General features: G+C 37.3%; 1 protein-coding gene across 2 annotated transcripts in view; it reads left to right on the forward strand.

Annotated features, from left to right (window-relative positions):
• The window catches only part of LOC108428067 (fibrinogen C domain containing 1), a 201,248-nt gene that overhangs the window by 104,236 nt on the left and 71,909 nt on the right, over positions 1–25,103 (forward strand). The window lies entirely within an intron of this gene.

The following is a 25,103-nucleotide window of genomic DNA, read 5'->3' on the forward strand; positions in this document are numbered from 1 at the left end:
CCCATGATTAGCATACTAATCAGAACTATAGGGGTAAAACTGTAAAGAGCAAGTGGTGGTGGGGTGTGTGTGTGTGTGTTTGTACTTGTCTTGCTACCCTTGTGAGGATCACATGTCCTTAAATGATGGCACAGCCTCATTTGTTTGTCCTCACCTGAAAATGTACTGTTTTCACCACAAATTCATCGCCTTTTGGTTACTGAGATTAAGATTAGAGTTAGGGTTAAGTTTGGGTATTGTCCGGCACAAATCATCCCATAGGTTTTATGAACACATGCGAGGATCCAAACCTCTAGGTGCCCCCAATAGCAATTACAACTAAATCTAAGCTGTTTTAACTCACAATTTGAACTTTTGGTAGCATAGTGAAAAAATAAAAAATAAATTAACTAATTTCACCTTTGTCAATGTATTATGGCTGGCCATAATCCTGAAGCTCTCCACATCATTTCTAAATTTACATTTTCTCATCCCATCACTGTTTAGCAACTGTTCTAGTATCTGCCATTAACTTTCAGATCAAATTTTTAGATTTTTTTAGCAGCTAGCCAGCAAACTGGCAACATATGCACATAAAGTCATCAAAGGTAAAATATAAGTAGTCCATAAACATTTTTTTCATGCCTGCAGTGGCAGTATGTTTTCATGTTTCAAATCATTTTTGTTTCTGTAAGACTGTAATTTATATGATCTTCATTGGGGTACATGTGCTTGTTAAGTCACATGCTTTACAAGGAAGTGTTGCATTGATTGCTGGGTTTATAACCTGTTTCCAGAGCCACATAGGGAACCTTATTTTGTGTAACCCAAGCCCCAAAACTCCTTGTATAGCACAGTGAGATATCATAAAACATTTCCTGACCAGCAAAAAAAGGTAGCCAGGTAGGGACCAACCAAGTATTACTGCCCAGGAGCCTATAATTTGATTAAGTAAGTGTAGTATTGCATGGGCAGAGTAATATACAAGTCAGTGGAAGCTCTCATAAGGATAGTGAGACCAGTGTTTGTTTATAGAAGGAAAAGAAAGGGAGCAGAAGCACATACTGAATATCCATTGGGACACATATGAGAAAACAGAAAACAACACTTACCAAAACTGGTCATATAGGAAGAAAAGAGGAGCAGTTGCATAATCAGACTCATCTGTGAAAGATGGATCTCATTAAATAAATATTACCATAAATCAACACTTTCATGCAGTTCTTATTTCATTTCTGTGATATGATGGACATACCTCATTTGTTTATGTACACAAACTCTAATGCTGCATTTACATTCCAGCGAATTTATTTTCATTGCAATTATGCATGGGGAATTGTGGGAGCAGAAGCAGTGCGACGCATGTGGAGTTTTTCTCATCTTAATGCAAGCAGTTTTGCTGGTAGTAGCCAGTCAGATTGTTAATATGTGCTATGGTGCATTACATCATGCATTACATTACTATTCAAACTACATTCTAAAATCAGTGATGATCAATGGTGCAAATTCAAAGAGGGATGGGATGGGGGTAGCTCTGGGTATAAGTGATTACAGACCACTTTTAGACCACTAAAAGCCATAGTTGGTCATTGGAAATGGGAGGGAAGTATGTTCCCAAATGAGGGGATCTTTTTCCTCTTTTTCATTTTTTTTTTTGTTGGAACAAAAAGTTAAAATAAGGAGCTGGTGAAGCCAGTGTCAGCCCCACTCATGCCTTTTAGCTTGAAAACAGCTTGAGAAAAGTTTGTTAGCTAAAACCAAATGTGATAAATCCTCTAAATTTATTAAAGTGACCATTTACGATAAACCATGCATCCACTCACCACGAACGCATTTGCCCAGATGGCATAACTAAGTTAAAAACAGACAGCTAAGATATACAAAGGTGAGAGACACAACACAGCAAAACTAATCATTGAATCCAAAAGCGAAAAGAAGGCAGAGTTTGGGAAAAAGTGTATGATTGATTTCATTATCTTAAAAATTCAGCTTCTTAAAGTATTCTTTCCCCATTTAATTGGGTAAGCATGTGATGTGTCCGGGTAGGTCCAGGTGGTGAAGGGGAATAAATAAATCTCATGAAGTGATTACCAATCAGAGGCCCCTGGGCTTCAGCTTAGGTAAGCCTGCGCTTTGAATTGCCCAGGATTTTGCTACATTTTTTGACAGGCAGATCAGTCTAATTTTGTTTGACACAATGGAAAGCGAAAAGTAAGCAATAAAACTGACTTTGTGCTGAATATGTGTAATATTCCTGTTAACAATGTGGTTTTTTGTGTTTTAATTTTTGCCATATAAAGCTTGAGATATCACTCAATGATTTATGAGGCATACTTTTTTTGTTTGCCTGGTTTTATACTAGAACTGTTTTATGTAAGCTGTGGCCTCCTGTCACTGGTCCACCCCCACTTGTCAGACCAAATTTGCACTCCTGGTGTTGATGGAAGGTGGTGGTTACAGGAGAAATTAGTGGGAGATTTTTACCTTAGTTCACATTTTAAAAAAAGAATATTGCACCTTTTCCCCCTCTGGCTTTCATTGACGCACATACCTAGCTTGGTATGCTAAACTTGCTCTCTTTTATTGGCAGCCATACAGAGCTGCCAATAGTCAGTGAGGTAAGCATTTAGCTTTGCTGTTGTGTTTTCTGAAATTTTAAGATTTTATCAGATCAAGAATGTCCATTATATTAGCCCTTGTGTCCAAGATGAGGGGTCTAACCTCTTTTAGCAGAATAGTCAGTTTGGTATAGTATGCAAATGTTGTTAATAGTTTCAAAACATACCATTCACTTCTTAGTCCATATGGTCCATATATGGAAACTAAGCTAGTTTGAGTGAAAAAAGCAAAAACTACTAAATTGCTACATTTAAGTTGGTTCCCCATTGAGAATTTGGAGCTTATATTCACTAAGATAATCAATGAAACATGTCATTTGACTGGGGATGTTTTGCATACCACAGCATATCCACTTTTTCAACCAATCACAGTTTAACCCAGCCCAAGTTGTAAGGAATGTTGCAGCATGAACAGCTTTTTCAATGAGATTCACATGGTAAAAATGGCAAATAAGAAATAAAAACTTGCTTCATTTAGTAAGAATTCTAAATTCTTTTTCTAAATGCTATCACAATGGCTTTTTAAATAATAATAAAAAAAAAGAATTGAATAAAACCAAAATAAATAAAAACACGTTTGCCATGAGTTACCATTTTGATCAAGCAAAAGAAAGTCCAGGGATTTCAGTGACCTCTTAATGTTAGTCTGATTGAACAAATGTTTAATGCATATAAAATACACTGTAAATGGTTTGAATCCTGGTCTGGATTTATGCTCACTTGTTCAGGACCTGCTGCACTGTATCTAACAGTGACAGCAGGCTGAGGCAGCACTGTGGAGCTGCATCTTTGGCACTATTATTACTGCTTCCCTCTGACACATTTGATGTGTTACTGTAACCAACGTAAGGCCCTTTCCAGCACACCTGCTGGAGTATGTGCTTTAATATAATAATAACACTTTCAAGGTGTTGATGCTGGTGTTTACACCACTAGCTTACATAGTAAAGTAATTGGATAGCAGTGTGTTTGTGGTGTCTTTTTTCTTTCTGGCTGTACTGCCTGCTGCTACCTCTCTTAGAAACATGTTATGGGTATGAGGGAGCTATTATATTGAATGATCTGGATTATTATGGTGAGTGATTTAGTCTGTTAGAGTGGATGTGATGTATTACAGTTGATAACTGGATCTATTATAGTGATTGATCTGATCTATGAGTGAATTTGATATAACAGTGAGTGGTGTGATGTATTCCAGTGTATCTGATCTAGTCTCATAGAAAACTGTCTGATGTATTTCAATGAGTTATCTGATGTATTGACTGAAATGATCTTTTGGGGCGTCCAATCTACTCCAGTAACTGATCTGTTAAACTGGATCTGACATGTTACTTTGAGTGAACTGATCTTTTAAAGTGGGTTATCTGATTTAATACAGTGAGTGTTTTGATGTGTTAGAATGGGTCTGATGCATTACATTGAGTGAATTGATCTTTTAAAGTGAATGATCTGATACAGTGGGTAATCTGATCTATTATTGTGTGTGGACGGTTCTTTTAGGTGGATGGGCTGATCTATTACAGTGTGATCTGGCCCTTTACAGTGAGTGGTCTATTGCACCAAGTGATCTGGTCTAATAAAGTGGGTACAGTCTGTAATCTGATCTATTACAATGAGTTATCTGATCTATTGCAGTGGATAAACAGATCTATCACAATGCGTGATCCTACAGTGAGTACTTTGAACAAATGGAGCGAGTGATCTGATCTATTACTGTGATTGAACTGATCTTTTAAATAGGTGATCTGATCTATTATAGTGAATGATCTTTTGCAGTAAGTGATCTATTTTACTGCAGTGGGTGGTGTGATCTATTACAATAAGTGGCCAGACCTGTTAGAATATGGAGAAGAATAATAGGATCTATAGCAGCGAGTGCTCTGATTTCTTACAGTGGATGATCTGATTTATTACAGTTACTGATTGAATCTATTACAGTTAGTGAGGGGTTCAACTACAATGTACCTTTCTTGTTGATCAACTGGTTTCCATATGCCAGTTGCCTAGTTATGACATGTGAAGGTTTGTGTTTGCCTGAATTCATGAATGAGGCTGTGCCTACCAGGCAACTGCTGGCATAGATGATGTATATGTTTTTGCAGGTAGCATCATTGCATTCATTCCTCTACAGTAAAACCGGGTCAAAGCAAACCTTCCCTTTTCAGGGCACTTCCCAACGGAGGAGACCTGGTGGGAGAATGACCATTCCAACTCACTGCTTCAAACTCTTAAGGTCATTCTCTCTCTTTCCATCGAATAGGGTTGACCTCTCTGAGATTATAAACTTAATCGGAAAATGAAAAACTTTGATTTAATTCATGCAGTCACGCTCATGCTAATCTTAAAACTGTGCTTCAGTACTTTTTTTTTGTTATCTACTTTTTCCCATGTTAGGTTCTGAATCCTAAATGTTGCACTGAACTGCTCTCTGAATGCTAATCTCTAACTGGTCCAAGCAGAACATTTCTTCTTCTTTTTCTTCTTCTTCTTCTTCTTTCGGCTGCTCCCTTTAGGGGTCGCCACAGCAGATCATCTGCCTCCATCTTGCCCTATCCACTGCCTCCTCTACTTTTATACCAACCATCTCCATGTCCACCTTCACTACATCCATAAACCTTCTCTGAGGTCTACCTCTTCTCCTTCTGCCCGGCAGCTTCATCTCCAACATTCTTTGACCAAGCAGAAAATTTAACGGTATAAATACAACATTAAGAATAATATTCCACTTTTTTGATGTTAGTTTGTTTACACAGCAGGCAAATTGACTATAGAGTGTATATCATGACCAAGCATGAAATGATCAATCTTTCAGTTGTTTCATTTTTTCTTCTGATATTACACATAAGATTTCAGTGTTATGCGGTATTCTCACATTTTTGTCACACCTACAGCAATTTTTTTAAAGCTATCATAATTTCAAAATAACCTTTTCACCATTATTTTTCCAAAAAGGATCCTATTTCCTTACAACTTTTTTTAAAATGACCAACAAAAAGTGCTTCAACATGCAACAAATCTCTTAAAGTAAATTCCCTAATAAATTAAATGTGAATTTATTAACATGAAAGTAGTTGGTTTAAGGTTTGTTTAGCAAAAAATTCTGAACAGTTTTGAAATTTTGCAAGGTTGTGTAAGTAGTGGTGACTGCGCCTTTCTATATATATATATATATATATATATATATATATATATGAGATGGCAGATGTCCTTGATTGACCAGCACTGCTGTCAGTGGCCAGGAAAAAGGAAATAAGCCATTCATCCTGCAATTCCATGAAGGTATATGGCATCATTCGTATTGAAACATGAATCCTACTAATAGGACAACCCTTTTGGCTCACTGGACCTCTTAGAAGTTCCATATTGTTGCATTTTAACATTTACCAATGATTACATCAGTGCTACAACAGTGATCTGACATTTTCATAAAAGAAAAGCTTATTAATCAAGAAATATAACTCTGGCTTCAAAGTGTAAAGCTTTGACATAAAAATATTGTATATTGTACTTGGACTTTAACCGTTTAATTTGATGTGATCTTAACTCAGAAGCTGTTACAGTGCATCCAACAATAAAGGCAGCACTGTGCTTCTTATATATAATAATAGAAAACAAACTAGAACAAAGAAAGCTTCAATTTTAAGTGTTGCTATATTTAACTATGCCCAACATAGCAATGCATATGTCGTAACCGCTCGTCTGTCAGATTTTAATGAGTTAAATAGGGCAAAGACATAGTGTCAATGCATCAGCTCTATTTGATGTAAAGTTATTGTTGGCTGTTGTCTTTTTTACCAAAAGAAAGAATGTTCTTTACATTTTTGCCACTTTTTTGTAATTTTGTGGCACTGAAGAAAACAGAATTCAATCTGGCGATGAAGAATGGAAATCAAATGTAAATGTAATTCATTGTTTAATTATGTTGGCTTGACAAAGCAACACCTAGAAACCTGGCAAACTAACTCCAAACAACACCCAGGAACACCTTAGCAACCGCCTGGGATACCATAGCAATGGCCTGGCAATAAGCAACCATCTAGGATAATATTGCAACAACTTTTGATAACATAACAATAAACTACAACTTGTCATCCACCTTGGATGACATAACAATGGATTAACACCACCTTCGTGACCACCTGGGATACCCTAGCAATGACCTAGCAAACACCTTAACAATGATCTTATATATTATAGCAATGGCCTTGCAACACAACACAAAAAAATAATATTTACTCATGCTGCCAGACAGTGGCCCAGGGCCTCCAGCACTGCCGTTTTTAACAGCGCTACCATTTGCAATCAGATATTTACAGAAAGAATTTGAGTCTCTAACTTCTCATGGGACTCCTCAGCGTCTACAGTGCTCCTATTTTTCTTGAACTTCTCTCAGCTCCTCTCATTCTCCCGGTCTGCTTCTTTTTTTAAGGACAAGTTTTCAGCAGGGAGCAGAACTCAGAAAGAAGTGTCTGTCAGACAGCATGAGCCACCAAAAAAAGAGTCTGTCACCTTCCCTCCACATTAATGCTGCCATATTTTACTAGCGCAGAAATCACACCATTACACACACTCACACTTACACACACACACACACACACACAGATACACACTCCCAGACAGGCACATTTTGGGAAAGCTTCTACAGATCAAAGATAGTCGAGGAGAAGTATGTGTAAGGTGAGACTTTTCATATTTTTATAATTCTACCCATGTTTAGCTTCATCTAGCTGAGTTGGCATCTCTCTCCATCCCTCTCCTCACTGCACACCTAGGTATGTGAACGTGTGTGTTAGATGAAGGGGTGCAAATGTGGTCTGGGATGAGGGTGGGGCTACATCAAGACACAAAAGCCAACATACAACAGTGTGCGGTACCTCAAGAGCTATATATAATGTACATTTGTAGTATTTAGTGTGTTCAGGACACTTGCATTTTCTGCTCCTCATGATCCAAATACGCTTTCAGTGAAGTTGAGGTCTAGACTCTGGTCTCTGGTCCATCCATTGTGCTGAGAACACCAGCAGTTTCTTTCTTTGATTTGTACATTTTCTTCTTTTTTTTTTTCTTTATTTCCTTTTCTCAGTCAGGACTTCTTGACAGCTACACATCCTTTCAGACTGGAGTTGTGTTGTCATTTCACAGTGGAAGGATGGGCAGAAACACCTGAGATTTTTTTCAGATCTGAAGAAAGAATGGAGCTTGATTTTCTCCTCTCTCTCAAAGATGAAAGCTTTAAGTGCTGTTCATCTGAAGGTAACAGTTTTCAGCCTGTTGTCTAAAGTGACTGCCTGTATTATTTGGCTACACTGTAAAGCTTTGTTCATTCTTGTATTTCACACTAAGTCCTTAACCTCTTAATCTCCAGAGTTTATTTTGGCTTGTCCATCTGAATTTATGTGACCAAATCGTAAGGCAAATTATTCAGTAACTGCATGAAGTAAATGTAATTTTTATTTTATTTATTCATTTATTTTTGTAAAAGCTCCCCTCAGATTAATAAAAAATGTGTTTTATGATGACACATATTGCTATATGCTTTCAATTTACTGCTGACAGCCAAAAATCTTAGATGCTTTGTATTATTTCATAAAAGTAATTTTTAGAGTTTATTACTGAAGAGACGACATCTGTTTATAGTTTATTGCCCAGATTTGTGGAAAAGTAGATCAACCTTAGTAAACAAAAAAAAATTAGTTCATCTTCTTTTATTATAAGGGTTTAAAATTACATTACCCATCTACTGGACTGGAAAGAAGACCGTTACAGCTCTCATATGGCATATGACACAAAGTGCGTTTTGGAAGCATCAGTGATCTGAAGGAGCTTAAAAGGTTAATCAAATCAGCAGGTATGCATGACCTTAATGAGGAGCTGGATGTGGTTTGAGTGGGTTGTGAATTGACTGTTGGCATCTAGTGTTTGTAGCCAATGTTAGAACTCAGTGTTGTAGCTCCAGGGCTAAGAAAAAAAGTAACATTTGGAGGTCTTAGTCAAGGGGAATGGGGAAATTGTGTAAAATTGATGTTGCACATTTGGGGGAGAAAAAAAATATCAAGACCTATAACGTATTGTAATACATAATCCGTTAATAAACCGACTAATAGATATATTAGTAGATAGAATATAATAGAATACGTCCATGTATACATTTCAGTTGGAATAGTCTAGTCTGGTCACCTCTAGCGAGGTGGTTAATCCTGTAAATAATCTGTTAAACAGAAGAAGAATAGTCATGTAAACGCCTGTATCTGATTACATTTCCAATCAGAACACATGACAAGTTCGTTCTGCGCATGTGCGTCACGTCATAGTGAAAGTTTATAAAAACAACATGGCAGAGCAGAAGCCGGCCTGCAGAGGAGACGAGGTTTATACTCTGAGCTTTAAAAGACGGCGGTAGGACGGACGTCCAGCTTCTCTGTCTCAGAGCACGACGTCCTCCTCTTCTTCTTTATTAGTACATGTGGGGGACGTTTTTCTGAGTCTGACATCAGTTTACAGCAGTTAAAAACACAAGCGCGCCAACTGGAAACTCACCTCACTCGGACTGGACATCACGTGATGTTCGCTGTCATGGTAACGCTCACGCTCAGCGCTGCTCCACGCATGCACGTCATTTTGCATCGGATAAGAGTGAGAATAAACTCCTCAGTCTGAGTCTGTAATCTGACTGTATTCAGTCGGAGTGGCAAAATCTTTACATGTAAGCCACTGAGAAGCTAACACTCCACATGTGGATACGTTTTTGCACAAATGGACAAAAGTCACAATATTTATATGAATGAAAGATTGTGAGGTTAGCTGCATGACTATCTGCTTGGCTAAGCGCTGATTTACACTTTTTTTGTGCATGTCCATTCAGTCAGTTCATTCTAGCTTGTAATAGCAATGCAATAGCTCTAATGTAGGAGATTTTATGGAGAAGCCAGTGTCAAAATATGTATCAGTAACAAAACCTATGTTTCTTTTTCAACATGCATTTTACAACCGATCAAAATTATTTAGCAAAATTTCAAAAACGTTGGTAGGCTATGTGCCCCACTGCTTGACTTTGTATCATTTACTATGTTTACATTTATATATAATACCGTCATTGTCATATATAAGCCTTGTAAATCATAACATAATTGATGAATAATTCAATATAAATGGCTTGGAGTAAAATATCTTTGCTTTTACTAACATTAAAAGTTAAGAATGTTTTTCTTTCTTCTATAAAATTCCCTCTCTTGTGCTCTCTCCCTCACTGTCTCGCTCTGACACTCACTCACTCACTCACTCACTCACTCAGAGAGAACAGTGGGAGTATAGTGGTGTTCAGTATCCTGGCCCTGGCTAAGCTAATGTATTTGAGTATTATTATTTTATTTGCTAAAAGGCGGAGACTAAAAACGAATGCTTTATAAATCATTTACAGAAGCAGATCTACGTGATCTCACATTATCAGATGGTGCTTTTATCAAAAGTACATGCAATCTCTGTCGGAAATATATAAAAGGAACTCCGGACTGAAATGTAAAAGTTTGAGATTGAAGCGCAATTTGTTTTTTTTTTTTTCTTCTTTGTTTTTTTCTTTTCAAACCAGAGTGCATTCAGAATGCTTTTTTTCCAGATGCTTTTCTGCGTCTCTCTGGTCTTACCCATCTATATTTTACAACTCTGTTATATTTTGTGATTTGTATGTCCAGAGTGAAGTTATTTCAGATCAAGCTTGCTCTCTCTCTCTGCAGTATGAATCATAAATGAGCTTGTGAATGTTCTGGATCTGTGTAATGTGCTGCAAGGTCACAAACGTCATGGCACTGTTAATGCCAATGCATTGAAAACACTCTTTAGTCTAGCATTTGTCTTATCATGCCTTAATATGTTCAGGAAACCAGTCAGTTAATGTGGCTTGTAATGCAGAGCTAAATTAACACCCATGTGTCATTAATTATAAATGTATAAGAGCACTGTCGGCGTGATATAACAGCACCATGTTGTACTGACTATACATATTTTACAGATTAATGCGAGGTGGTCATCATGCCTTAAATCAAGCAGCTTGCTGTTAAAGGGTAAGATGTGTCCTGGTACAAGCAATAATTATATTCAACAGTTACAGGGAATCACATATAGAAGCAAGCAAAGTTTAAAAATATGAGTAGAATCATTCTATCTGTAACACTCGTTAGCATAAATACAAATAGCATTAGCATCCTAACTAGCTTGTTATAACTTAACTCTTTACAAAGTAAAAATACACACAAACTTTCTACGCCGCTCCTCCCTCAGGGTGTGAGTCTGTGACATATTCACGCCTAGGGGCAATTTAGTAAGTCCAATTGGACTGACTGCATGTCTTTGGACTGTGGGAGGAAACCGGAGAACCTGGAGGAAACCCACGCAGACACGGGGAGAACATGCAAACTCCACACAGAGAGGACCGCCCGGCCAGGGAATCGAACCCAGGCCCTCCTCGCTCTGAGGTGACAGCGCTACCCACCGCGCCACTGTGCCACCCATAACACATCAACATATCATTCTAGTTTGCCATGACCGCCAGGACCACAGGGCTGAGCAGGTATTTGACCCACCACTTTTCAAAGTACAGGACTTTGGTAAAGCACTGACCTGTTGGCATGTCAAATGTACTTGTGGAGCCAACCAAAATCTCAAATTCAGTGACAGGTGGGGGACGTTTCCCCGACAGTGAAGCCTTCTTTGGTTCATACTTAGTGATAACATGTTTTAATTCAGTACACAAGCTTATGAACTTGATCACAATTACTTTACTATATAAAATTTACTAAATGTTCATTTGCATATTTCTTACTCCTACTGTGCTAATCTTAGACTACAAGCTTGCAATCTGAGCCAAAGTCCTTCGTTTGACAGCCATCTTGGCAATGCCCCTAGGCAAGTGTATCCACTCATACAAGACCAGACTCTTATCTCATTAAATGGGGAGAGCACTCCAAACTAAAGGCCAAATTAACATTAAAAAAAACATGTTTTAAATCACTGGTAAGACTGGATAAAAACAGCATATATAGTTTGCAGTTTGGCTCATTTTATTCTCAAAACATTAGCTTGTTCTGGCTAGTTTGCATGTGCCTACACACAACAAGCTTTTCCCACTTGCTGCTTAACCAGCAAGCCTATTGTCTCATTTTATTGAAGGGCGGGACTTTCCCTGTAAACAGACATGATGTAGAGCACAAGCTTTCCCATTAATTTTCCAACTACTGAACTGTCTCCTTAATAATGTCTCTGGCTAAACCCAGTGAGGCGTGCAGGGTCAAAACATGAGCTCTCTTCACACTCAATACCCATGGCATTATGGGGATACTTTTACCGATTATGTTCAGGGTTCACATGAATCACACATGCACACAGTTTATCGGGACACGCACTTTTTTCTGAATCACAATACAGTACAATCCTACAACTTTTTTTATTTAGGAAAAACTGAAAACTGTAAACAGCAGCATTCTGCTCTGCTGGCCATGATGCTCTGCTTCTCCACTGAACCAGCAGTGCATGTGCACAGGGTATATTTTTAACGCTTTCTGTAGAATGAACACCCCCCCCCCCCCCCCCCAAGTCATTTTGGTCCATTCATAATGAAATTTACACACAGTGTACACGGCAACAGTTTTTTAAATTGTGTCAAAAGCTGAAAAACAACAAAAATGAAGATACAAGGTTTTATTCCAACAGCAGCGTATTATAGTATAATCATGACCTATACTACAGTTTTATACAAAAGTTTGGACATCCCTGGTCAAATGCCTTTTTAATGTGTTAAATAAATAAAAATTGTGCAATAAAATTAGCAGGAAAATGCCATATTTAAGTTTAGATAATGTATTTTTGTTGTTGTTTTTGTTGTTGTTTGTTAAGAAGTTCGGCCCCACTATTTTGGAGGTGTGGTGCTGCCCCTTTAGTTTACGTGCTGGTGTGCTTATTGGTCATGTAGTAGTGCCTGGTGACTTTATCTTCACCCGAAACAGTAAAAGAGTAAAACAGTTCTCTAAATCGATGTTTCAGCTGTTACCAGTGACAAAAGAGAACACCCTGAACTACCATTAGGTCCTGTAGGTATCAATCTTGTGCAGTTATCAAAACAAGAAGTATGCTATAGATTTAGCATGTTCTTCATTGTTGATCTTATGTATATGAGAGCTCTAGAGAGTCATTCATATATTCAAAAGGAAACCTGCATCTGCTGAAGGTCACATGGATCTATGAATAATTTTCAATAGAGCAGTCAATGGGTCTTCAGGAATTTTGAAGATAGCCTTATATATGTAGATCCAAGAAAGTCTACAATATTTGATTACACATGATTAAGTATTTTGAGCTTATTAACCCGATCAAAGCAAATCAAATTTATTTGTATAGGACTTTTTACAACTGATGTCGTCACAAAGCAGCTTCACAGAATTCCAGAAAAGGACATTAACAAGAATGTAAAAACCCGCCAGTGAGCAAGCCAGGGGCGACAGTGGTAAGGAGAACCTCCCTCAGAGCTGAGGAAGAAATCTTGGGAGGAACCAAGACTCACAAGGGGGGGACCCATCCTCCTCTGGTCAAACTACCTACAAGTGATTATACTACTAATATTAATAGCAGTAGTATTAGTAGTAGTAATAGCTAGGAGTCTATGAAAACATCAATGTAATGAGAACCATTGTATACGAGTAGAGCTACAACAGCAGTATTAGTAAAATCAGTTTCAGGCCTAGCCAGATTACCCTTGAACCCTATATAGACATGATTGGTGTCAGTATTACGCTAGTTTTACACTAGAGCTATGATGCTCAGCAGTTAACACCTAATTATCAAACACTCAGTGTTGCATAGGTGTCTGAAGTTTGGAATCATCTACTCATCAAAGTGTTTTCCTAATTTTTACTTTGTCCGCATTTTTGAATAATAGTGAATCCATCAGAACTGTGGAATAATACACAGAATTATGCTCAAACAAATCAAACCAAACTGTTTTCTGAGTAGCCATCTGAGCCACGTGCTGACCGAGGCCAAACACTTCTTGTGAGACAATGAAACATATATATTTATTCACATTTTTTTTGTTATTGTCTAAAAACAAATTTAATTTGCATTTAAACATAAAGCATTGATCAAAAATCAGTCTGTATAGATTTGTCAGTCGATGCTAAAGATGCTAAAGAACTAAGCATGCCTTTGCTGTTTGGCTACATTTGGGGGTAAGAGGAAAATTGTGTACATTAAAATGAGCTTAATAGAAGTTAATAGTGCTGAACAGGAAGATTTTCCCTTACAGTTTTAGGACCTGTAGTGGCATTTGTCTAATATTAATTGGCGTGATGGGTGCAATAGATATTTCTTGATGTGATTTAAGTCATTGCATTGCTCATCAAGACTTCAGATATGTCGCTGTCACAGAACTGAAGAAAGTCCTTGAAAGTCTATTAGATGTAACACTGTCTCAGATACAGGTTGCCTCAGGCTTGCTGGGAGAAACCTGGCTGGTTTCTCCTTAAATAACAAAGCAGAAGGCCTGAAAAGAAAGAATGACAAAGAAAAAACACAGACAAGAAAGATTTACTGAATTGGGTGTGTTTCACTGGCAGTTTACTGTATACAATGCAATGAAACCTTCTCAAATGTAGAAAACAGCAAGAAGACTACAAAGATACTACAAAAGAAAAAAATGCAGAAGACTCAAAGTTTAGGTCTTCATGGTGAAGTAATGTCTCATAACGTCAAACAGGAATTCACTGTAGTTCCAACTTTATTGTAATCAGCTGAACTCCAGTATCCAGGTTCTTGCAGACTCTTCCAATGGTGTTGATGCTGGCACCTTAAAAAGTGTCAAAAGATATTTTGTAATAGTTGCTGTGTAAAGTGCCTTATGTTGCAGTAAAGAAATGTGGCTTGCAGTTGCAACTCTGTGGTGCTGCCTCAGCTGCTGTTATTGGATGTGGCACTTTTGGAACAAGTCAAGCGTACATGCAAACCAGAATTCAGATCATTCAGCTAATCTTACACATCAGAAACATTTGTTTTTTAAGAGGCAGCTGAAGTTTGAAATATGTTCCTATACTTTCATTTGCCCGACATAATGAGCACATTTTCAGCTTTGTTAAATGATTTTCATTGCACTCATAATTTTATATAACAATATGAGAATCATATAAATAAATAAGTTCATAAGGAATTTGTTTTTTTGGGGAAAAAAAAAAATATATATATATATATATATACTCATTTTTGAGTATGTTAAACTAGTAAGTAAACAATATTTGTATTAAAATATGCAGAAAATATTACATGTTGAACAGGATACATGTTGAAATATGTCACATGCCATTTGGCCAGGCTTTACTATGATCATTAATCAGTTAATCTACTAATGTTTTTCACTCTTAACAAAGTCATCAAAGTTATCCGTTTTAAAAAGGACAAATAAATAAAATAAATAAAAGGGTACTGACTCTGCTGAGCCTCCGTTAGCTTGGCAATAACTTAACACTGCATATATAATAGAATGCTAGCAGAAATTAGCGTTACTCGCCTGTAGTGTAGTGATGTTACAGAGTGAAGGCTTCTAGGACTTGACGTTAGAACCAGTGAGGAAACAAATTACAATGACCGCACTCGACTATCTTGCCTCTCCCTCTCCAGGCCTTCACTCCACAGTTACTTTATGCTCAGCGTAATGGCAGGGTGGTTCAGGGGAGGGGCTGATGGGTACTTTTGCTTGCTATGATATAATGTAACATTTAAAGTAAAAGATGTGGTTAAGAAAAGGACTTTGTAGCAATAATTCTAGGCTGGACAACAGTCCAAGCTGGATTATGTTAACAGTTAATAATGTATAACAAACATGGCTATAAAGTTTAATTCAGTGTAATTAATTTTTATACATATGTATAGCCATGTTTATATTGCCTTATGAGTGCATTATTTTTATGTGTTTATAGATGCTTACAAATGTGACATTCATAGAAAGTGTTAGCAAATATTTTACTCTTTCTATTTTTATTGCACATGGACAATATGGATAAAACATTGATGTATAAAATGCAGCATGCAAGCTATTTTTCAGCCTCTGTCTCTGGTTAGGCTTTTAGAAGAAGATGAGACAAATAAAGCAACATATGTAATACACACAAATCAAACACCTGTGTTTGAGCAGAATGTAAAATGTGTATATAGTTAAAACGTCCTCATTGTTCACAGGATAATATACATAACAGATATAACAGTATACCCCTATATGTAAAAGACCTATTTGTACTGGTATTCTATATGTGCTGCTTACTGCTCCCTTTCTGCTCTGCTTTATGATACAAATGTTAATAATGTGCAGATCGGAAATCAAACTTCATTTATTTAATTTCCAGTCATATTGGCTATTAAATGTTATTCACACTTTCAGAAGATGCTTCTGAGGAGATGAGATATAAGATTTAAAATAAAATAATATACTAGTCCAAACTCAGGAAGAGGAAGTTTGGAAAAAAAAGGTTAATAATTTTATTTTAAAAATAATAATATTAAAACCAAGAGTTTACAAAACTGGACTTCAGGAAGCTGTGAAAAAGAAATGGAAGTGAAAAGTGCAAACAACTTCTAAGACTGAACTTTGGAAAAATATCAGATTTCTTTAAAAAACTTTTGAAGAATTTTTTTCTTTAAAAAAATGGAAAGCAAAAAGGCTATTAAAAAGAATGGCAGCTATGCTAAACACAATGTGTATTACATTTTATTTGGTTCCTGAAGCTCCTGTGTATTTTATGGCAAATGCAATTTTTTGTTCTGAAAAATGAACTTGTACTAAATGGCTCTTTTGAATAAATGAGGAAGCTCCTCCTCATTTAAGTGCTGAGATATGCAGCAGAAAGTGTTAAGGAGTGCGTGTGCATGTGTTTTTGAGAGAGTGTTTGCGTTGTGTGAGAGTGGCTCAGAGAGATGGATGGATCTGGCCAAAGAGAGGCATGACCTAATGTTCCACTAACTCTCTTCACACACCCTTCCCCTATTATCATTAAAGTGTGAATTATCATTAAAGCTTCAAAGCAGATCATAGAAGATGACACTGGTTAAACTGTACACACACAGGGGGTAAACTGGGCCAGAGCACACATTTGGTTTACTTGAAAATCAAATGCAGCACGGATTCTCACATACACTAAAAAATCTGAGCACATTACTCCTGTTCTTCAGAGACTTCATTGGCTGCCCATTACTTTACGTATTCACTATAAAATTCTACTCCTCACATTCAAGGCACTTCATGGCCTGGCTCCTGCTTACTTACTCGACCTTCTAATACCCTACAAGCCCACTCGTAACCTCAGGTCTTCGGAAGCAGGCCTTCTAGTGGTCCCTAGGTTCAGGCTCAGCTCTATGGGTGGTCGTTCCTTCAGTGTTGCGGCCCCCTTGCTCTGGAACTCTCTGCCTCTCTCTCTTCACTCTACCTCTTCTCTTTCTCATTTCAAATCTTTATTGAAATCTCATCTTTTTCTCCTTCATTTTTCTCCTGCATCTTCCTCGGGCCTTGTGTAATGTGATATGCATTTTGTACAGCGACCTTGGGTTTTGTGTAAAGGCGCTATATAAGTTCAACTTATTATTATTATTATTAAATGGTGCTGAGCTCCAGTTCCATATTTGATCAAACTGTAGATCATTTCTTGATAAAGTCTAGTGTCACAGGGCCAGATGTGGCCTCATGTTGGGCCTCATTCATCAATATCTTGCTATGCTTTTTCTTAAATTTCTCCTAAGAAAAAGTCTAGATCAGATTCTTGACGTGTTCTAAACCACAGAATTGTTTGCACCTTTGTGCTCTTGAGTGTGTTTTTACCTAAGAGCAAATCCGAAATAGGAAAACATTGGTGAATATCAGAATCTTCATAAGAACTGTGTAAGTGGGTTTTAAGTAGAAATGTCTTAAGAACAGTTGGCAAATGAGGCCCATTGAGAGTACTTGTTTGGGAACAAATTGCAGTGGTAGCTTCAAGCTAGCAGTAGTGTACATTCATAGCTGATGCTTGTAGGGAATTTCTGCAGTGGCCAACAAGATCCTGTTCAGATTATCTATGATGGAAAATCACTGACAGAGGCAGAGAAGACTATAGACACTCGGACACTCACCTCCCAAGTTCATGGTTAACTTGGCTGGCTAGGTTTCCATCAGGCATGTCACAGCTGTGCTGTGGTACTTCATCTGATGTTACTACTTTAAATTCTACAGTTTCTCTCTACAGCTAATCCCCATTGTGGTACAGTGATAATAGTAATCTGCTCAAATTAAAGTAACTTACTTTACCTGTGAATGTTTGTGTTGCATAGAATTTAAAAGTCTAAACGGCTCCGTCCTCTCTGACTGTCCTCCAGTAACATCTCTGTTGTGTTGTGACTGTCTTATCAGCGTCTCTGAAGTTGCATATGTTTTCCGTAGTAGCAGCGCATTTACGAAATGCAGCACCTCTCTCATCGTTTTGATGAAAGTGTTTTCTGTGTCTGCAACTCTTTTTTTGCAGTTTGTTGGGTCTTCTCGGCCACCATGATTCCTTCCTAAGAAATGTTTATATCTAACAGTCATAAAGGATGATTTCTGTTCATGACAAACCATTTCAGGAGTTCATTGCTGGGAACTCCATATTCTGAGGCATTATTTGAATTATATTGTTCCCACATTATTGGAAGAATGAAAGAAGTATTGGCTCCCCAAATCCAGACATGGACTTATAACGAGAACGCATGTCTGGGGGTAACTTGTAAAACTTTTGGTGCTGAATTGGAATCACTCTAAAACCTACCCCACATTTTTCTAATTCATGTTCTTTTAATGTCCAGAGTACAATTCATAACACAAAGCAAACAAGGTGCTTAGCAAAACACTACGGTTATATATTTTTTAACCTATGTTTTACATATATTATGTTTTTCCTCTGCATGTGACACAAATCTTCATGCTTATTTGTAAGTTTTTGGGACCTTTCAGCTGTGATAACTTACACAACACGACAGGAAATGTTGTTTGTTGGACATTATAGGCAAAATGCATCATTGCCCTCCACTTTGAGCTCTGCCTTTACAAAGTGCTGGATTAGTTAAAAAATTTTACATTCACTTTATTTACATCCGATAACTATGTTTTAGCAGTTGAATATAAATTCAAATGTGTAAAAATGTTCAAACTCTCTGTGATTTGTTGTCACAGGTATAATTGTATGCCTTTTACTGTGACAGAAGGCTGACTTAAGATGATATACTTGCATTCTACAGTTACTGCTCCACGAGTTGTGATGCTATTACTCCCCTGCTTTGTTATAAAATAGATGTAAGGCAATGATATAAGGCAATTATGAGAACTAAATAAAGTCAGTACTGAGTAGTGAGTACAGGGCAGAAGTCAGACACCACCCTTTTATTTAATTTCCAGTCAAAATGGCCATAAAATTCCCCTTTTTTCAAGGAAATTAGGTATAATAAAAAAAAAAGGCAAATGTCAATGAAAAAGCAAAAATGGAGAAGCAGCCATTATCAAGCGCCTGATAAAAGAAAATGAAAAAAATGTGTTATTCAGACAGCTGCTGGTGTCCTCAGAACAATGGACTGGCCACTCCAAAGTCCAGATTCTATAAATCATTGAATGTGTTTGGTATTACTTTGACTGTAAGAGGCAGAAAATGCTGCAAACCTCTAAGACTGAACTTGGAGGCAATGCATCAATTAATTAATTAATTAATAATTAATAATTAATTATTTTCAAAGTCTAGGTACATTTACAATGTAAAGACATGAGTGCTGCATGTTGGCGTGTTGGCATGCGTTGGTATCCAGCAGTGGGGTCTGCCTTTCAGGAACTGCTGAAGAAGAGCACCCCAGCTTCATCCACTGTGAACTTGGAGATCCTCTAAATGAGACTGCCGAGAGGGCAGGAGGTGAGACGGGAGCAGGGGATCCCTGCTGGTGGACGTCGTCAAGCTCTGAACATAACTGAACTTTTAAACATGTAGATTGATGTGATAATCTACATTAATAGCACATTTGTTACTAACATAGAGGAGAATATTCTAGATATGGGGCTGTTGAGCTGCACTAGTTAAACATACTATGGTGTACATTCTCCTACCACGCCAAGTATCAGACATCATAAAAAAGAGTCTCAAAAAACACGTTGTTCTATCTTAGCTCTTGTACAGTTTGTGTGACATTTTCAATTCCTTGTTTTCTTAATTGATTGGTTGCAGTTTTGTGGCCAAATAAAGATAAAGTATGTATGTGTGTATATGGAGCTAACCATCACTGTAGTAATGGAAGTGCTGTATTTAGAGTGGGGATAATCTATTTAAAGATGCATAATATAGACATGAAACAACAGCATCAGGAAAAAAAAAAACAGACAACAGAAAATTACACAGAAGCTGCATCAGCTACATATAACATTTTTTAGTATTTACAGCTTAATTATAAGTTCAATTGCTTCCCAGAGACATGCTTTCAGTTTTTTTATTTTTATTTATTTATTTATTTGTTTTAAGAAATCTGCAGGGATGTTATTCCACACCTGCAAAGATCAGTCTTAGAAGTTAGTTGCACTTTCTGTTTCTCACAGTCCAAGTAATCATAAATGTTGCTCGTTTTTCTCTTCTCTCTCTCAAAGATGAAAGCTTTAAGTACCGTTTATCTGGTGGTGACAGTTTTGGTGCTGTACTATGTCTTAGAGAGTTATTAGAAGTTCTGTTTTATCTTTTGTTTTGATCTCCAGTTTTGGAAACTCCTGTTCGTTCACTTATTTTTCTTTGACTTCCACCTTCCCTATGCCAGTGGAGCATCTTCTAAATATTCTTAAAAGTATATCTTAAAAAATTAGTAACTGAATTAAAAGTGAGGCTTCAAAATCCGAAAGTCTTTAGAAAGAGAAGAGTACAGAGATAAGAGTTATAGTCACTGACATGCAGTGTTGAGGGATACAGTCTCTGTGTTGGAAAGGGAAGAAACCTTGATGAGTGGAGAGATAAAAGGGGGCCAGGCATTGAAAGCCAGAAAGCAAAGCAATAGGACTGTTAGATTTATAACTGCACTAAAACAGCATATGCTCCAGCTCTTCCTGCCTTCACCCCTAACCCTGATGTGCAACAAGATTGTGTCAGAAAACCATTAAGCTGTTGTATAAACACTCTTTTCTCTGTCACTTTCATTCATCCTCCCCTTTCCCTCCATCTGGCCTTCCCCTTCTCTCTCTTTCTCTCTGTCCCTCTTACTCTTTATCTCTCTTGCCCGCCCTCCCTTCTCCTTTTTCACTGTGTGAGCTGTAAGTGGCAGTAATCAGTGCCATCTCGCTTAGTGCCAGGCATCTGTTTGAGCGTCTGTGAAATTCGCATTGTGCCCTGATGGCAGTTCGCTCTTTGCCCGCTGTAGATCAAACAGTGATCACCCTAATTACCACGTCAGGAAAGCTGCTTAAGATGCAGTCTAGCCAGAGCTCCTTTGGTGCAGGTCACACCTCTAACTAAAGCTTGGCAGTGAAGCCAGAAGTCTTATCACAGTATATTTGTCCACATCACTTAAAGTCAATGATTACTAAAGAGGCCATGTCCCGTTTAAACTTTATTTAAAGGTCCGCTAATGATGTTTGTGCAGTTTTATGTGTCAAAAAAGTCATTTTTACATGATCATTTTCCAACTTCTGTTTACCCCTTAGAATTCAAAAGGCTGCTGTATGTAAATAACCTCTGTTCTGATTTGCTCAGGCTGAAACACCCCTTATAACTTCATATGTATATGCTGTATGCTGAATAGGCAGAGATGTGTAAATATGCTGTTTCTTGTGACATTCGCAATTTCAAACCGGGCTAGTTTTACTGTTTCGCTTCCATATATGAACTTGAATCAATGGTTACATACCACATCAAACTTTCTCATTGAAAAACAAAAGAAATTAAGTTTTTTATCACATGATTATTTTAAAGGCAGAAGAAACAGTTGGTATAGTTGGTATTATTATGTTTGGGGTAAAAAAAAAAAGAAATTGATTAAAATATCCATATTTGTTTCATTCTTTATCATTTTAATGTGTGTTAAGCCTATTAGTTAAAAGATATCAATCCAGTGTTGACTGTTGAGTCCGCAAAAATATTATTTGGAGGAATTATAGAGAGGATATGGAGGCCCGCTGGTGACATACTGTATAAATAAAAATAATGAACGTGTGGGAATGAGATTCTAATGTGTGGCCTAATGTGTGGCCCATGCTTTACTATGTCATAGCCATGACTTAATCATCTCGTTCCCATGCCTTTCTAAGTCGGGTCACGCATTATTTTATATATACAGGATGCCACCCTCGTGGCTCCGTAAGAGGATGATTCTTAATGTTTCTCAAATTTCTCTACTTCATGAACAAATTTTTACTTTTTTTAAAGTTGCTTTACTTTAGTAGCTTAATTTGGAACATGAATTTTATTTATCTCTTTATTAAGTTGTATTATTAATGACAAAAAAGGTAATAATAGGCATATTATCATATATATATATATATATATATATATATATATATATATATATATATATATATAAAATACTCAGCAGGTTGGAAAGTGTTACCCTGTCTGCAGAAGCAGGCGTGTCATTCACTTCTTCTCTTGTTCTGAGGCAACAAGCCTGTGTTTAAAACCCTGGCAGCTAAATGAACAGACCGCAGACAAAACACTTTCTGAAAATCAACTTTTCTTGAAAATGCTTGTTTAAGCTTAAAATAGTTTCAACAGCTTAGCCAGCACAAAAATGAACACAAATTAGCTGCAATCATTGAAGAGGAAGAATAATTGCTAATGTTTTATGAAATGGCCAGAATTCTGCTTGTATGAATAGGACTTGGGTTTCTATTCTCTGCATAAATGGGCAATGAGGCACTTCTCCCTTTCACAAAAGCCACAGGACACGGTCCTCGTGTTATTTTTAATGTCAGTTCTTGTCTTCATTAATCCTCTCTGCTGCTGCTCTGTGATGTTGAGTAAAGGGCTAGAAGACCTCTCACACTTGTTGTTCTATCTACGCACTTAACCATGTAGCTTACTGTTTAATGGAGACACTGTTTAAATCCTGCTCTAATGCATGATTGAGTGACGGAACAGTATAATTATCTTATCAAATACTTCAATCGCATGCTGTCAAATGTTTTGTTGTGATCATATCACTATATTCCTGTCGTCTATACCCAACACCTCTAGCTTTGACATATACAAGGCTGTGTGTGTGTGTGTGTGTGTGTGTGTGTGTGTGTGTGTGTGTGAGGCTTAAGTAGTGCCTGTTGTCTGTACTTAAAGCAGGATTACTCAAGTTAAATCCTTTAGGGAAGCTTCTTCTCTTTCTTTTGGGTGACATACCTGACACATTCACCTTGTGTATGTGTGTCAGAGAGAGAGGCAGAGCAAACAGATGTGTTAAAAAAGCTTCCCTTCTATTGCAGCATGGTCTGTAATGAAGAATAGGGTTTAGACTTGAGTTTACAGATCAGTTTTTCCATCACCTTCAATATTTGTGTCACCAAAAGGAGCAGGAAGTAAAAACCTGTAAGAGGAAGATAAAAAATACCAAAGATACCAACAAATAGAGACTTGAGTCACGACTTGACATGGACTCAGGCTCCAGACTTAAAATTTCAGCCTAAAAAAAACACAAACAACACTGATTAAATCAGGACCACCAACCTTACTGCAGTGAATGAGAAGTACTTTTTCATGTCAGTTGTTACAGTCCTGAACAGTCCTTACTGCAGTGCTGTTCTCCTGCAGCAGGTTCAATACAACTTCAGATAATGAGACATTCATTATAGAAAAACCTTCAGTCTGATGGACAGAACAAAGTGCTACATGTAGTAATTACAGTGTTTAAAGGCAAAACAACTTGAAATAACTGGCGAGCCTGCAGTTTGAATAGAAAGTATGCTAGCTAGCACTGTAGCTAATGGCAGTTACCAGATAATGCAGCTGAGGTTTAATAAGTTATAGTCCACATTCCTTTAATACTTTGCTATTACACTAGCTAGCTAGAATACTTGTTATATAAACTCAATACCAACCAAACATTAAGTTTTTAGGCACTGCATTTACTGCATATAGTGCCTCTGTTCTGACCTTCAGACAGAAGATGTCTCTATAATGACAGGCTTGTTGTGTGAAGCTATGTTGCAATGCCTGTCATTTTTTGAAGTGTCACTTTCAGCTTTGGCCCTGTCATTTATAAATTTGACTTCAGAAACTGAGGCTACGGATGGTGTTAGCTTGCTAGCAGGGACTTTCCTGTCGGCTTCTGTTCTTTTGCTGTGTTCTAGATATCAAGTGCTATCAAACCTGTGGTGGAGAAGCTCTTGGACGTTGTGTACTCCCTTGATGCTGAACTCGAACAGAGCTTCTGAATCACTTGTCTAATGTCCGTTAAAAAAAACATGAAATTGTTTCACACGGCCGAGGTTTTCACTGATCTGATGCAGCTTATTAAATTATATAAATACATATATAAGAAAGGACTTGTGTCTAAACTTTTGACTGGCACTGCAGGCAAAAAAACATTTCATTTCCTCTGACTACAGTAACAACAGAGTGCAACACACACTGCTGAGCTCAGTTTAATAAAAAAAAAAAAAAGAAATAGACCCTCAGGCTAAATGTAAGCTCATTAAGATACACTGAAATAGTCGTTTCATTAAACACTGAGCACTCAATTAAAATTAAATAATGCTTAACTTTTATCCTTGAAGTAATGATTACAATTTGTGAATTTTTAATGAATGCAATGCACTACTTCTCCAACAATACTTCTTCAAGAAGCTTCATAATAGGGAAGCAGCTGGAGGGTGTAGATGACATGTCACCTACCGCATCTAGCTCACACACATTTAACTTGTTACAGCGCGGATGTCCAGATGAATGTTGTGTCTAAATTAGCACTGATTATTTCCATGTTTGAACCACAGTGCTCTTTCCCAATCAGTAGCTATGACTGCCATGACTTTCCCTTCCGCAGTCTTTAGACATTAGCTTTAATTAAAAGAAAAAAATCAGCATTGATTAGTATGATGGTGTGGGTTGACATTTTCCAAGCCTGATGACTGCCATTTAGAGAGAAATGGCAGTTCAATAGGCTCCTTTAGAGAAAGCACACAGGTCGAGTATCATAAATCACAGCTCAGTCAGTGTTCCCCATCAATTACTGTCAATGCCTGAATTCAAAAACATATCCACCTATTAAATAAGTACTAATGGATGTGCTCATGCTGATGCACACTGCATTAGGAATCTCACAACAAACTATAAATGCACCATTGGAGAAAAGTATTTGTTCAGAATGTTAACATTAATTAACACTAACAGTAATAAGTGGTAATTAATGCTGTTGAGATGACATTAAGCCTAATGAGCTGTTTTGCTAGTTGTCCATGTCATAATCCAAAAATAACAGGAGAACAAATTCAGTGTGGTCCACTCAGTGTCCAGTTAATGAGAAACAACTAACTTG

The sequence above is a fragment of the Pygocentrus nattereri genome, chromosome 23, assembly GCF_015220715.1.
Source record: "Pygocentrus nattereri isolate fPygNat1 chromosome 23, fPygNat1.pri, whole genome shotgun sequence".
Lineage (NCBI taxonomy): Eukaryota > Metazoa > Chordata > Actinopteri > Characiformes > Serrasalmidae > Pygocentrus > Pygocentrus nattereri.